This window comes from Protopterus annectens, chromosome 5.part0 (assembly GCF_019279795.1).
Source record: "Protopterus annectens isolate FY-2018-M chromosome 5.part0, PAN1.0, whole genome shotgun sequence".
Lineage (NCBI taxonomy): Eukaryota > Metazoa > Chordata > Ceratodontiformes > Protopteridae > Protopterus > Protopterus annectens.
Window position 1 is genome coordinate 1066796595 of NC_056735.1, and position 14222 is coordinate 1066810816.

Here is a 14222-nt window from a genome sequence, read left to right on the forward strand (position 1 = left end):
TGCTTTTTATTTGTTTTATTTTTATTAGTTTATTGCCTTTTTATATTTTGAATACTGTGATTTATTTTCTTTACCTTCTGTTTCACTTTTATTCTGCTTTCAACTGCATATTAAAACTTCAACAGAGACCACAGCTCTGTCTTTTGTGAGTCAGGCAGAAATTAGAACTGTTCAATTAAAGACTCATACATAAGATAGAAGAGTCACTTAAGGTTAATCATTTGTGAACTGAGGGGGTGGAGATAGGCACTAAATCTTCTATTTAATGGGTAAAATAAAACACTTCAGAGCTTTATTAGAAAGGCTCACCCAGACTCTGATACACTGTGCTGTGAAGGAAAGGTTGGTTTGCATTTTATTTGTTGTATTTTGTATTAGTTTATTGCCTTTTTATGTTTTGAATACTGTGATTTGTTTTGTTTACCTTATGTTTCACTTTTTTCTGCATTTAACTGCATATAAAATTTTAAAAGAGACCACAGCTCTGTCTCTTGTGAGTCTGGCAGAAATTAGAACTGATCAATTCAGGACTCATACATCAGATAGAATTAGTCACTTAAGGTTAATCATTTGTGAACTGAAAGGGTGGAGCTAGGAACTAAACCTTCTATTTTAAGGTGTAAAATAAAATTTCACAGCTTTGTTAGAAAGGATCACCCAGACTCTACTACAATTTGCTGTAAGGCAAAGGTTAGTTTGTTTTTTTTGTTGTATGTTGTATTAGTTTATTGCTGTTTTATATTTTGAGTACGGTAATTTGTTTTCTTTACTTTGTGTTTCACTTGTATTCTGCTTTTAACTGCAGATTAAAACTTCAAAAGAAACCACAGCTCTGTCACTTGTGAGTCAGGCAGAAATTAAAACTGATCAATTAAGGACTCATACATAAGATAAAACAGGTCACTTAAGGTTAATCGTTTGTGAACTGAGGGGATGGAGCTAGGAACTAAACCTTCTATTTAAGGGGTAAAATAAAACATTTCAGTGCTTTATCAAAAAGGCTTACCAAGACTCTACTACACTTTGCTGTGAAGGAAAAGCTAGTTTGCTTTTTATTTGTGATATTCTTTATTAGTTTATTGCCTTTTTATATTTTGAATACTGTGATTTGTTTTCTTTACCTTGTGCTTCACTTGTATTCTGCTTTTAAATGCGTATTAAAACTTCAAATGGGACCACAGCTCTGTCACTTGTGAGTCAGGCAGAAATTAGAACTGATCAATTAAGGACTCCTACATAAGATAGAAGAAGTCACTTAAGGTAACACATTTGTGAAATGAGGGGTTGTAGCTGGGAACTAAAACTTCTATTTTAAGGGGTAAAATAAAACATTTCAGAGGTTTATTAGCAAGACTCACCCAGACTCTGTTATAATTTGCTGTGAAGGAAAGGTTAGTTATCGTTTTATTTGTTGTATTTTATATTACTTTATTGCCTTGTATTTTGAATAATGTGATTTGTTTTCTTTACCTTGTGTATCACTTGTATTCTGCTTTTAACTGCATATTAAAACTTCAAAAGAGACTACAGCACTGTCTCTTGTGAGTCAGGCAGAAATTAAAACTGATCAATTAAGGACTCATGCATAAGATAAAATAGGTCACTTAACGTTAACCATTTGTGAACTGGGGGTGGAGCTGGGAACTAAACCTATTTAAGGGTTAAAATAAAACATTTTAGAGCTTTATTATAAAGGCTCTTCTAGACTCTGCTACACTTTGCTGTGAAGGAAAGGTTAGTTTGCTTTTTATTTGTTGTATTTTGTATTAGTTTATTGCCTTTTTAAATTTTGAATACTGTGATTTGTTTTCTTTACCTTCTGTTTCACTTTTATTCTGCTTTTAATTGCATATTAAAACTTCAAAAGAGACCACAGCTCTGTCTCTTGTGAGACAGGCAGAAAATTAGAACTGATCAATTAAGGACCCATACAGAAGATAGAAGAGTCACTTAAGGTTAATCATTTGTGAATTGAGGGAGTGGAGCTAGGAACTAAACCTTCTATTTTAAGGTGTAAAATGCTCACCCAGACTCTGCTACAGTTTGCTGTGAAGGAAAGGTAAGTTTGTTTTTTTTTGTTGTATTTTGTATTAGTTTATTGCATTTTATATTTTGAATACTGTGAATTGTTTTCTTTACCTTGCATTTCATTTGTATTCTGCTTTTAACTGCATATTAAAACTTCAAAAGAGACCACAGCTCTGTCTCTTGTGAGTCAGGCAGAAATTAGAACTGATCAATTAAGGACTCATACAGAAGATAGAAGAGTCAGTTAAGGTTAATCATTTGTGAACTGAGAGGTGGAGCTAGGAACCATACCCATCTATTTAAGGGGTAAAATGAATAATTTCAGAGCTTTATTAGAAAGGCTCACCCAGACTCTGCTACACTTTGCTGTGAAGGAAAGATTAGTTTGCATTTTATTTGTTGCATTTTGTTTTAGTTTATTGCCTTTTTAAATTTTGAATACTGTGAATTGTTTTGTTTACCTTCGGTTTCACTTTTATTCTGCTTTTAACTCAAATTAAAACTTTAAAAGAGACCACAGCTCTGTCTCTTGTGAGTCAGACAGAAATTAGGACTGATCAGTTAAGGACTCATACATAAGAAAGAAGAGGTCACTTAATGTTAATCATTTGTGAAATGAGGGGTTGTAGGTAAGAACTAATCCTTCTATTTATGGGGTAAAATAAATCATTTCAGAGCTTTATTAGAAAGACTCACCCAGACTCTGCTACACCTTGCTTTGAAGGAAATGTTAGTTTGCTTTTTATTATTTGTATTTTTTATTCGTTTATTGCCTTTTTATATTTTGAATACTGTGATTTGTTTTCTTTACCTTCTGTTTCACTTTTGTTCTGCTTTTAACTGCATATTAAAACTTCAAAAGAGACCACAGCTCTGTCTCTTGTTAGTCAGGCAGAAATTAGAACTGATCAATTAATGACTCATACACTAGATAGAAGATGTCAGTTAAGGTTAATCATTTGTGAACTGAAAGGGTGGAGCTAGGAACTAAACTTTCTATTTTAAGTAGTAAAATAAAACATTTCAGAGCTTTATTAGCAAGGCTCACCCAGACTCTGCTATAATTTGCTGTGAAGGAAAGGTTAGTTTTGTTTTTATTTGTTGTATTTTATATTAGGTTATTGCCTTTTTATATTTTGAATAATGTGATTTGTTTTCCTTATATTGTGTGTGACTTGTATTCTGCTTTTAACTGCATATTAAAACTTCAAAAAAGACCACAGCCCTGTCTCTTGTGAGTCAGGCAGAAATTAGAATTGATCAAGTAAGGACTCCAATATAAGATATAATAGGTAACTTAATGTTAATCATTTGTAAACTGAGGGGGTGGAGCTAGGAACTAAACCTTCTACTTAAGGGGTAACATAAAACATTTCAGAGCTTTATTAGAAAGGCTCAACCAGACTCTGGCACACTTTGCTGTGAAGGAAAGGTTAGTTTGCTTTTTATTTGCTGTATTTTGTATTAGTTTATTGCCTTTTTATATTTTGAATACTGTGATTGGTTTTCTTTGCGTTGAGTTTCACTTGTATGCTGCTTTTAACTGCATATTAAAACTTCAAAAGAGACCACGGCTCTTTCTCTTGTGAGTCAGGCAGAAATTAGAACTGATTAATTTAGGACTCATACAAAAGATATAAGAGGTCACTTAAGGCTAATTGTTTGTGAACTGAAGAGGTGGAGCTAGGAACTAAACCTTCTATTTAAGGGGTAAAATAAAACAATCCAGTACTTTATCAGAAAGGCTCACCTAGACTCTGCTACGCTTTGCTGTGAAGGAAAGGCTAGTTTGCTTTTTATTTGTTGTATTTTGTATTAGTTTATTGCCTTTTTTTTTTTGAATACTGTGATTTGTTTTCTTTACCTTGTGCTTCACTTGTATTCTGCTTTTAACTGCATATTACAACTTCAAAAGAGACCACAGCTCTGTCTCTTTTGAGTCAGACAGAAATTAGGACTGATCAATTAAATGCTCATGCATAAGAAAGAAGAGGTCTCTTAATGTTAATCATTTATGAAATGAGTGGGTGTAGCTAGGAAGTAAATATTCTATCTAAGGGGTAAAATGAATCATGTCAGAGCTTTATTATAAAGGCTCACCCAGACTCTGCTACACTGTGCTGTGAAGTTTTGCTTTTTATTTGTTTTATTTTTTATTAGTTTATTGCCTTTTTATATTTTGAATACTGTGATTTATTTTCTTTACCTTCTGTTTCACTTTTATTCTGCTTTCAACTGCATATTAAAACTTCAACAGAGACCACAGCTCTGTCTTTTGTGAGTCAGGCAGAAATTAGAACTGTTCAATTAAACACTCATACATAAGATAGAAGAGTCACTTAAGGTTAATCATTTGTGAACTGAGGGGGTGGAGATAGGCACTAAATCTTCTATTTAATGGGTAAAATAAAACACTTCAGAGCTTTATTAGAAAGGCTCACCCAGACTCTGATACACTGTGCTGTGAAGGAAAGGTTGGTTTACATTGTATTTGTTGTATTTTGTATTAGTTTATTGCCTTTTTATATTTTGAATACTGTGATTTGTTTTGTTTACCTTATGTTTCACTTTTTTTCTGCATTTAACTGCATATAAAATTTTAAAAGAGACCACAGCTCTGTCTCTTGTGAGTCTGGCAGAAATTAGAACTGATCAATTCGGGACTCATACATAAGATAGAATTAGTCACTTAAGGTTAATCATTTGTGAACTGAAAGGGTGGAGCTAGGAACTAAACCTTCTATTTTAAGGTGTAAAAAAATTTCACAGCTTTGTTAGAAAGGCTCACCCAGACTCTACTACAATTTGCTGTACAGCAAAGGTTAGTTTGCTTTTTTTGTTGTATGTTGTATTAGTTTATTGCTGTTTTATATTTTGAGTACTGTAATTTGTTTTCTTTACTTTGTGTTTCACTTGTATTCTGCTTTTAACTGCAAATTAAAACTTCAAAAGAAACCACAGCTCTGTCGCTTGTGAGTCAGGCAGAAATTAAAACTGATCAATTAAGGACTCATACATAAGATAAAAAAGGTCACTTAAGTTTAATCGTTTGTGAACTGAGGGGATGGAGCTAGGAACTAAACCTTCTATTTAAGGGGTAAAATAAAACATTTCAGTGCTTTATCAAAAAGGCTTACCAAGACTCTACTACACTTTGCTGTGAAGGAAAAGCTAGTTTGCTTTTTATTTGTGATATTCTTTATTAGTTTACTGCATTTTTATATTTTGAATACTGTGATTTGTTATCTTTACCTTGTGCTTCACTTGTATTCTGCTTTTAAATGCATATTAAAACTTCAAATGGGACCACAACTCTGTCACATCTGAATCAGGCAGAAATTAGAACTGATCAATGAAGGACTCATACATAAGATAGAAAAGGGCACTTAAGGTAAATCATTTGTGAAATGTGGGGTTGTAGCTGGGAACTAAAACTTCTATTTTAAGGGGTAAAATAAAACATTTCAGAGGTTTATTAGCAAGACTCACCCAGACTCTGTTATAATTTGCTGTGAAGGAAAGGTTAGTTATCGTTTTATTTGTTGTATTTTATATTACTTTATTGCCTTGTATTTTGAATAATGTGATTTGTTTTCTTTACCTTGTATATCACTTGTATTCTGCTTTTAACTGCATATTAAAACTTCAAAAGAGACCACAGCACTGTCTCTTGTGAGTCAGGCAGAAATTAGAACTGATCAATTAAGGACTCATGCATAAGATAAAATAGGTCACTTAACGTTAACCATTTGTGAACTGGGGGGTGGAGCTGGGAACTAAACCTATTTAAGGGTTAAAATAAAACATTTCAGAGCTTTATTATAAAGGCTCTTCTAGACTCTGCTACACTTTGCTGTGAAGGAAAGGTTAGTTTGCGTTTTATTTGTTGTGTTTTGTATTAGTTTATTGTCTTTTTATATTTTGAATACTGTGATTTGTTTTCTTTACCTTCTGTTTCACTTTTAATCTGCTTTTAATTGTATATTAAAACTTCAAAAGAGACCACAGCTCTGCCTCTTGTGAGACAGGCAGAAAATTAGAACTGATCAATTAAGGACCCATACAGAAGATAGAAGAGTCACTTAAGGTTAATCATTTCTGAACTGAGGGGGTGGAGCTAGGAACTAAACCTTCTATTTTAAGGTGTAAAATGCTCACCCAGACTCTGCTACAGTTTGCTGTGAAGGAAAGGTAAGTTTGCTTTTTATTTGTTGTATTTTGTATTAGTTTATTGCATTTTATATTTTGAATACTGTGAATTGTTTTCTTTACCTTGCATTTCATTTGTATTCTGCTTTTAACTGCATATTAAAACTTCAAAAGAGACCACAGCTCTGTCTCTTGTGAGTCAGGCAGAAATTAGAACTGATCAATTAAGGACTCATACATAAGATAGAAGAGGTCACTTAAGGTTACTTATTTGTGAACTGAGGGGTGGAGCAAGGAACCATACCCATCTATTTAAGGGGTAAAATGAATCATTTCAGAGCTTTATTAGAAAGGCTCACCTAGACTCTGCTACACTTTGCTGGAAGGAAAGATTAGTTTGCATTTTATTTGTTGTGTTTTGTTTTAGTTTATTGCCCTTTTATATTTTGAATACTGTGATTTGTATTATTTACCTTGTGTTTCATTTTTATTCTGCTTTTAACTCAAATTAAAACTTTAAAAGAGACCACAGCTCTGTCTCTTGTGAGTCAGACAGAAATTAGGACTGATCAGTTAAGGACTCATACATAAGAAAGAAGAGGTCACTTAATGTTAATCATTTGTGAAATGAGGGGTTGTAGGTAAGAACTAATCCTTCTATTTATGGGGTAAAATAAATAATTTCAGAGCTTTATTAGAAAGACTCGCCCAGACTCTGCTACACCTTGCTTTGAAGGAAATGTTAGTTTGCTTTTTATTATTTGTATTTTTTATTCGTTTATTGCCTTTTTATATTTTGAATACTGTGATTTGTTTTCTTTACCTTCTGTTTCACTTTTGTTCTGCTTTTAACTGCATATTAAAACTTCAAAAGAGACCACAGCTCTGTCTCTTGTTAGTCAGGCAGAAATTAGAACTGATCAATTAATGACTCATACACAAGATAGAAGATGTCAGTTAAGGTTAATCATTTGTGAACTGAAAGGCTGGAGCTAGGAACTAAACTTTCTATTTTAAGTAGTAAAATAAAACATTTCAGAGCTTTATTAGCAAGGCTCACCCAGACTCTGCTATAATTTGCTGTGAAGGAAAGGTTAGTTTTGTTTTTATTTGTTGTATTTTATATTAGGTTATTGCCTTTTTATATTTTGAATAATGTGATTTGTTTTCCTTATCTTGTGTGTTACTTGTATTCTGCTTTTAACTGCATATTAAAACTTCAAAAAAGACCACAGCCCTGTCTCTTGTGAGTCAGGCAGAAATTAGAATTGATCAATTAAGGACTCCAATATAAGATATAATAGGTCACTTAATGTTAATCATTTGTAAACTGAGGGGGTGGAGCTAGGAACTAAACCTTCTACTTAAGGGGTAAAATAAAACATTTCAGAGCTTTATTAGAAAGGCTAACCCAGACTCTGGCACACTTTGCTGTGAAGGAAAGGTTGGTTTGCTTTTTATTTGCTGTATTTTGTATTAGTTTATTGCCTTTTTATATTTTGAATACTGAGATTTGTTTTCGTTACCTTGTACTTCACTTGTATTCTGCTTTTATCTGAATAATAAAACTTCAAAAGAGACCACAGCACTGTCACTTGTGAGTCAGCCAGAAATTAGAACTTATCAATTAAGGACTCCTGCATCAGAAAGAAGAGATCACTTAAGGTTAATCATTTGTGAACTGAGGGGTGGAGCTTGGAACTACACCTTCTATTTTAAGGGGTAAAATAAAACGTTTCAGAAATTTATTAGAAAGGCTCACCTAAACTCTGCTACAATTTTCTGTGATGGAAAGGTTAGTTTGCTTTTTATTTGTTGAAGTTTGTATTAGTTTATTGCCTTTTTATATTTTGAATACTGTAATTTGTTTTCTTTACATTGTGTTTCACTTGTATTCTGCTTTTAACTGCATATTAAAACTTCAAAACAGACCACATCTCTGTCTCTTGTGAGTCAGGCAGAAATTAGAACTGATCAGTCGTGGACTCATACATAAGATAAAAGAGGTCACTTAAGGTTAATCATTTGTGAACTGAGGTGGTAGAGCTAGGAACTAAAGCTTCTGTTTAAGGGGTAAATATAACATTTCTGTGCTTTATTAGAAAGGATCACCCAGACTCTGCCACTCTTTGCTGTGAAGGAAAGCTTAGTTTGCTTTTTATTTGTTGTATTTTGTATTAGTTTATTGCCTTTTTATATTTTCCATACTGTGATTTGTTTTCTTCACCGTGTGTTTCACTTTTATTCTGCTTTTAACTGCATATTAAAACTTCAAGGGAGACCACAGCTCTGTCTCATGTGAGTTAGACATAAATTAGAACTGACAATTAAGGACTCATACATAAGATAGAAGAGGTCACTTAAGGTTACTCATTTGTGAACTGAGGGGGTGGAGCTAGGAACTATACCCATCTATTTAAGGGGTAAAATAAAACATTTCAGAGCTTTATTAGAAAGGCTTACCCAGACTCTGCTACAATTTGCTCTAAGGGAAATGTTAGTTTGCCTTTTATTTGTTGTATTTTGCATTAGTTTATTGCCTTTTTATATTTTGAATACTGTGATTTGTTTTCTTTACCTTCTGTTTCACTTTTATTCTGCTTTTAACTGCATATTAAAACTTCAAAAGAGACCACAGCTGTGTCTCTTGTGAGTCAGACACTTATGAGTCAGACAGAATACTCATACATAAGATAGAAGAGTCACTGAATGTTATTCATTTGTGAACTAAGGGGGTGGGCTAGGAACTACACGTTTTATTTAATGTGTTATATAAAACACTTCAAAGCTTTATTAGAAAGGCTCACCCAGACTCTGATACACTGTGCTGTGAAGGAAAGGTTAGTTTGCTTTTTATTTGTTGTGTTTTGTGTTAGTTTATTGCTCTTTTAAATTTTGAATACTGTAATTTGTTTTCTTTACCTTGTGTTTCACTTTTATTCTGCTTTTAACTGCATATTAAAACTTCAAAAGAGACCACAGCTCTGTCTCTTGTGAGTCAGACAGAAATTAGAACTGATCAATTCAGGACTCATACATAAGATAGAAAAAGTCACTTAAGGTTAATCATTTGTGAACTAAAAGGGTGGAGCCAGGAACAAAAACCTTCTATTTTAAGGGGTAAAATAAAAAAAATTCAGAGCTTTATTAGAAAGGCTAACCCAGATTCTGCTACAATTTGCTGTAAAGGAAAGGCTAGTTTGCTTTTTATTTGATGCATTTTGTATTAGTTTATTGCTGTTTTATATTTTGAATACTGTATTTTTTCTTTACCTTGTGATTCACTTATATTCTGCTTTTAACTGCATATTAAAACTTCAAAAGAGACCACAGCTCTGTCTATTGTTAGTCAGGCATAAATTAGAAACGATCAATTAAGTACTCCTACATAAGATAGAAGAGGTCACTTAAGGTAAAACATTTGTGAACTGAGGGGTGGAGCTAGAGACTAAACCTTCTATTTAAGGGGTAAAATAAAACATTTCAGAGCTTTATTAGCAAGGCTCACCCAGACTCTGCTATAATTTGCGGTGAATAAAATGTTAGTTTTCTTTTTATTTGTTGTATTGTATATTAGTTTATTGCCTTTTTATATTGAATACTGTGATTTGTTTTATTTACCTTGATTTTCACTTGTACTCTGTTTTTAACTGCATATTAAAACTTCAAAAGAGACCACATCTCTGTCTCTTGTGAGTCAGGCAGAGTTAGAACTGATCAATTAAGGACTCATACATAAGATAAAATAGGTCACTTAAGGTTAATCATTTGTGAACTGATTTGGTGGAGCTAGGAACTAAACCTATTTAAAGAGTAAAATAATACAGTGCAGTGCTTTATTAGAAAGCCTAACCCAGTCTCTGCTATACTTTGCTGTGAAGGAAAGGCTAGTTTGCTTTTTTTGTTGTATTTTGTATATTAGTTTAAAGCCTTTTTATAGTTTGAATACTGTGATTTGTTTTCTTTACCTTGTGTTTCACTTGTAGTCTGCTATAACAGCATATTAAAACTTCAAAAGGTACCACAGACCTGTCTCTTCTGAGTCAGGCAGAAATTAGAACTGATCAATTAAGGACTCCTACATAAGATAGAACAGGTCACTTAAGGTTAATCATTTGTGAACTGAGGGGGTGGATCTAGGAACTAAACCTTCTACTTAAGTGGAAAAATAAAACATTTCAGAGCTTTATTAGAAATGCTCACCCAGACTCTGCTAGATTTTGCTGTGAAGGAAAGGTTGGTTTACTTTTTACTTGTTGTATTTTGTAGTAGTTTATTACCTTTTATATTTTGAATACTGTGATTTGTTTTCTTTGCCTTGTGTTTCACTTGTATGCTGCTTTTAACTGCATGTTAAAACTTCAAAAGAGACCACAGCTCTTTCTCTTGTGAGTCAGGCAGAAATTAGAACTGATTAATTTAGGACTCATACATATGATATAAGAGGTCACTTAAGGCTAATTGTTTGTGAACTGAGGAGGTGGAGCTAGGAACTAAACCTTCTATTTAAGGGGTAAAATAATACATTGCAGTGCTTTATTAAAAATTCTAACCCAGTCTCTGCTATACTTTGCTGTGAAGGAAAGGCTAGTTTGCTTTTTTGTTGTATCTTGTATTAGTTTAAAGCCTTTTTATAGTTTGAATAATGTGATTTGTTTTCTTTACCTTGTGTTTCACTTGTAGTCTGCTTTTAACGGCATATTAAAACTTCAAAAGATACCACAGACCTGTCTCTTGTGAGTCAGGCAGAAATTAGAACTGATCAATTAAGGACTCCTACATAAGATAGAAGAGGTCACTTAAGGTTAATCATTTGTGAACTGAGGGGGTGGATCTAGGAACTAAACCTTCTAATTAAGCTGAAAAATAAAACATTTCAGAGCTTTATTAGAAAGGCTCACCCAGACTCTGCTACATTTTGCTGTGAAGGAAAGGTTGGTTTGCTTTTTACTTGTTGTATTTTGTAGTAGTTTATTACCTTTTATATTTTGAATACTGTGATTTGTTTTCTTTGCCTTGTGTTTCACTTGTATGCTGCTTTTAACTGCATATTAAAACTTCAAAAGAGACCACAGCTCTTTCTCTTGTGAGTCAGGCAGAAATTAGAACTGATTCATTTAGGACTCATACAAAAGATATAAGAGGTCACTTAAGGCTAATTGTTTGTGAACTGAAGAGGTGGAGCTAGGAACTAAACCTTCTATTTAAGGGGTAAAATAAAACAACCCAGTGCTTTATCAGAAAGGCTCACCTAGACTCTGCTACGCTTTGCTGTGAAGGAAAGGCTAGTTTGCTTTTTATTTGTTGTATTTTGTATTAGTTTATTGCCTTTTTTATTTTTTGAATACTGTGATTTGTTTTCGTTACCTTGTGCTTCACTTGTATTCTGCTTTAAACTGCATATTAAAACTTCAAAAGAGACCACAGCTCTGTCTCTTGTGAGTCAGACAGAAATTAGGACTGATCAATTAAGGACTCATACATAAAATGTTAATCATATGTGAAATGAGGGGGTCTAGCTAGGAAGTAAACATTCTATCTAAGGGGTAAAATGAATCATGTCAGAGCTTTATTATAAAGGCTCACCCAGACTCTGCTACACTGTGCTGTGAAGTTTTGCTTTTTATTTGTTTTATTTTTTATTAGTTTATTGCCTTTTTATATTTTGAATACTGTGATTTATTTTCTTTACCTTCTGTTTCACTTTTATTCTGCTTTCAACTGCATATTAAAACTTCAACAGAGACCACAGCTCTGTCTTTTGTGAGTCAGGCATAAATTAGAACTGTTCAATTAAAGACTCCTACATAAGATAGAAGAGTCACTTAAGGTTAATCATTTGTGAACTGAGGGGGTGGAGATAAGCACTAAATCTTCTATTTAATGGGTAAAATAAAACACTTCAGAGCTTTATTAGAAAGGCTCACCCAGACTCTGATACACTGTGCTGTGAAGGAAAGGTTGGTTTGCATTTTATTTGTTGTATTTTGTATTAGTTTATTGCCGTTTTATATTTTGAATACTGTGATTTGTTTTGTTTACCTTATGTTTCACTTTTTTTCTGCATTTAACTGCATATTAAAAATTTAAAAGAGACCACAGCTCTGTCTCTTGTGAGTCTGGCAGAAATTAGAACTGATCAATTCAAGACTCATTCATAAGATAGAATTAGTCACTTAAGGTTAATCATTTGTGAATTGAAAGGGTGGAGCTAGGAACTAAACCTTCTATTTTAAGGTGTAAAATAAAATTTCACAGCTTTGTTAGAAAGGCTCACCCAGACTCTACTACAATTTGCTGTAAGGCAAAGGTTAGTTTGCTTTTTTTTTGTTGTATGTTGTATTAGTTTATTGCTGTTTTATATTTTGAGTACTGTAATTTGTTTTCTTTACTTTGTGTTTCACTTGTATTCTGCTTTTAACTGCAAATTAAAACTTCAAAAGAAACCACAGCTCTGTCGCTTGTGAGTCAGGCAGAAATTAAAACTGATCAATTAAGGACTCATACATAAGATAAAACAGGTCACTTAAGGTTAATCGTTTGTGAACTGAGGGGATGGAGCTAGGAACTAAACCTTCTATTTAAGGGGTAAAATAAAACATTTCAGTGCTTTATCAAAAAGGCTTACCAAGACTCTACTACACTTTGCTGTGAAGGAAAAGCTAGTTTGCTTTTTATTTGTGATATTCTTTATTAGTTTATTGCCTTTTTATATTTTGAATACTGTGATTTGTTTTCTTTACCTTGTGCTTCACTTGTATTCTGCTTTTAAATGCGTATTAAAACTTCAAATGGGACCACAGCTCTGTCACTTGTGAGTCAGGCAGAAATTAGAACTGATCAATTAAGGACTCCTACATAAGATAGAAGAAGTCACTTAAGGTAACACATTTGTGAAATGAGGGGTTGTAGCTGGGAACTAAAACTTCTATTTTAAGGGGTAAAATAAAACATTTCAGAGGTTTATTAGCAAGACTCACCCAGACTCTGTTATAATTTGCTGTGAAGGAAAGGTTAGTTATAGTTTTATTTGTTGTATTTTATATTACTTTATTGCCTTGTATTTTGAATAATGTGATTTGTTTTCTTTACCTTGTGTATCACTTGTATTCTGCTTTTAACTGCATATTAAAACTTCAAAAGAGACCACAGCACTGTCTCTTGTGAGTCAGGCAGAAATTAGAACTGATCAATTAAGGACTCATGCATAAGATAAAATAGGTCACTTAACGTTAACGATTTGTGAACTGGGGGGTGGAGCTGGGAACTAAACCTATTTAAGAGTTAAAATAAAACATTTCAGAGCTTTATTATAAAGGCTCTTCTAGACTCTGCTACACTTTGCTGTAAAGGAAAGGTTAGTTTGCTTTTTATTTGTTGTGTTTTGTATTAGTTTATTGTCTTTTTATATTTTGAAAACTGTGATTTGTTTTCTTTACCTTGTGTTTCACTTGTATTATGCTTTTAACTGCATATTACAACTTCAAAAGAGATCACAGCTCTGCCTCTTGTGAGATAGGCAGACATTAGAACTGATTAATTAAGGACTCATACATAAGATAGAATAGGTCACTTAAGGTTAATCCTTTGTGAACTGAGAGGTGGAGCTAAGAACTAAAACTTCGATTTAAGGGGTAAAATTAAACATTTCAGAGCTTTATTAGAAAGTCTCACCCAGAGTCTGCTACACTTTGCTGTGAAGGAAAGGTTGATTTACATTTTATTTGTTGTATTTTGTGTTATTTATTGCCTTTAATATTTTGAATACTGTGATTTGTTTTCTTTACCTTGTGTTTCATTTGTATTCTGCTTTTTACAGCATATTAAAATTTCAAAAGAGGCAACAGCTCTGTCTCTTGTGAGTCAGCCAGAAATTAGAACTGATGAATTAAGGACTCCTATATAAGATAAAAGAGGTCACTTAAGGTTAATCATTTGTGTACTACCTAGGTGGGGCTATTAACTAAACCTTCTATTTATGGGGTAAAATAAAATTTCAGAGCTTTATTAGAAATGCTCATCCAGACTCTGCTACACTTTGCTGT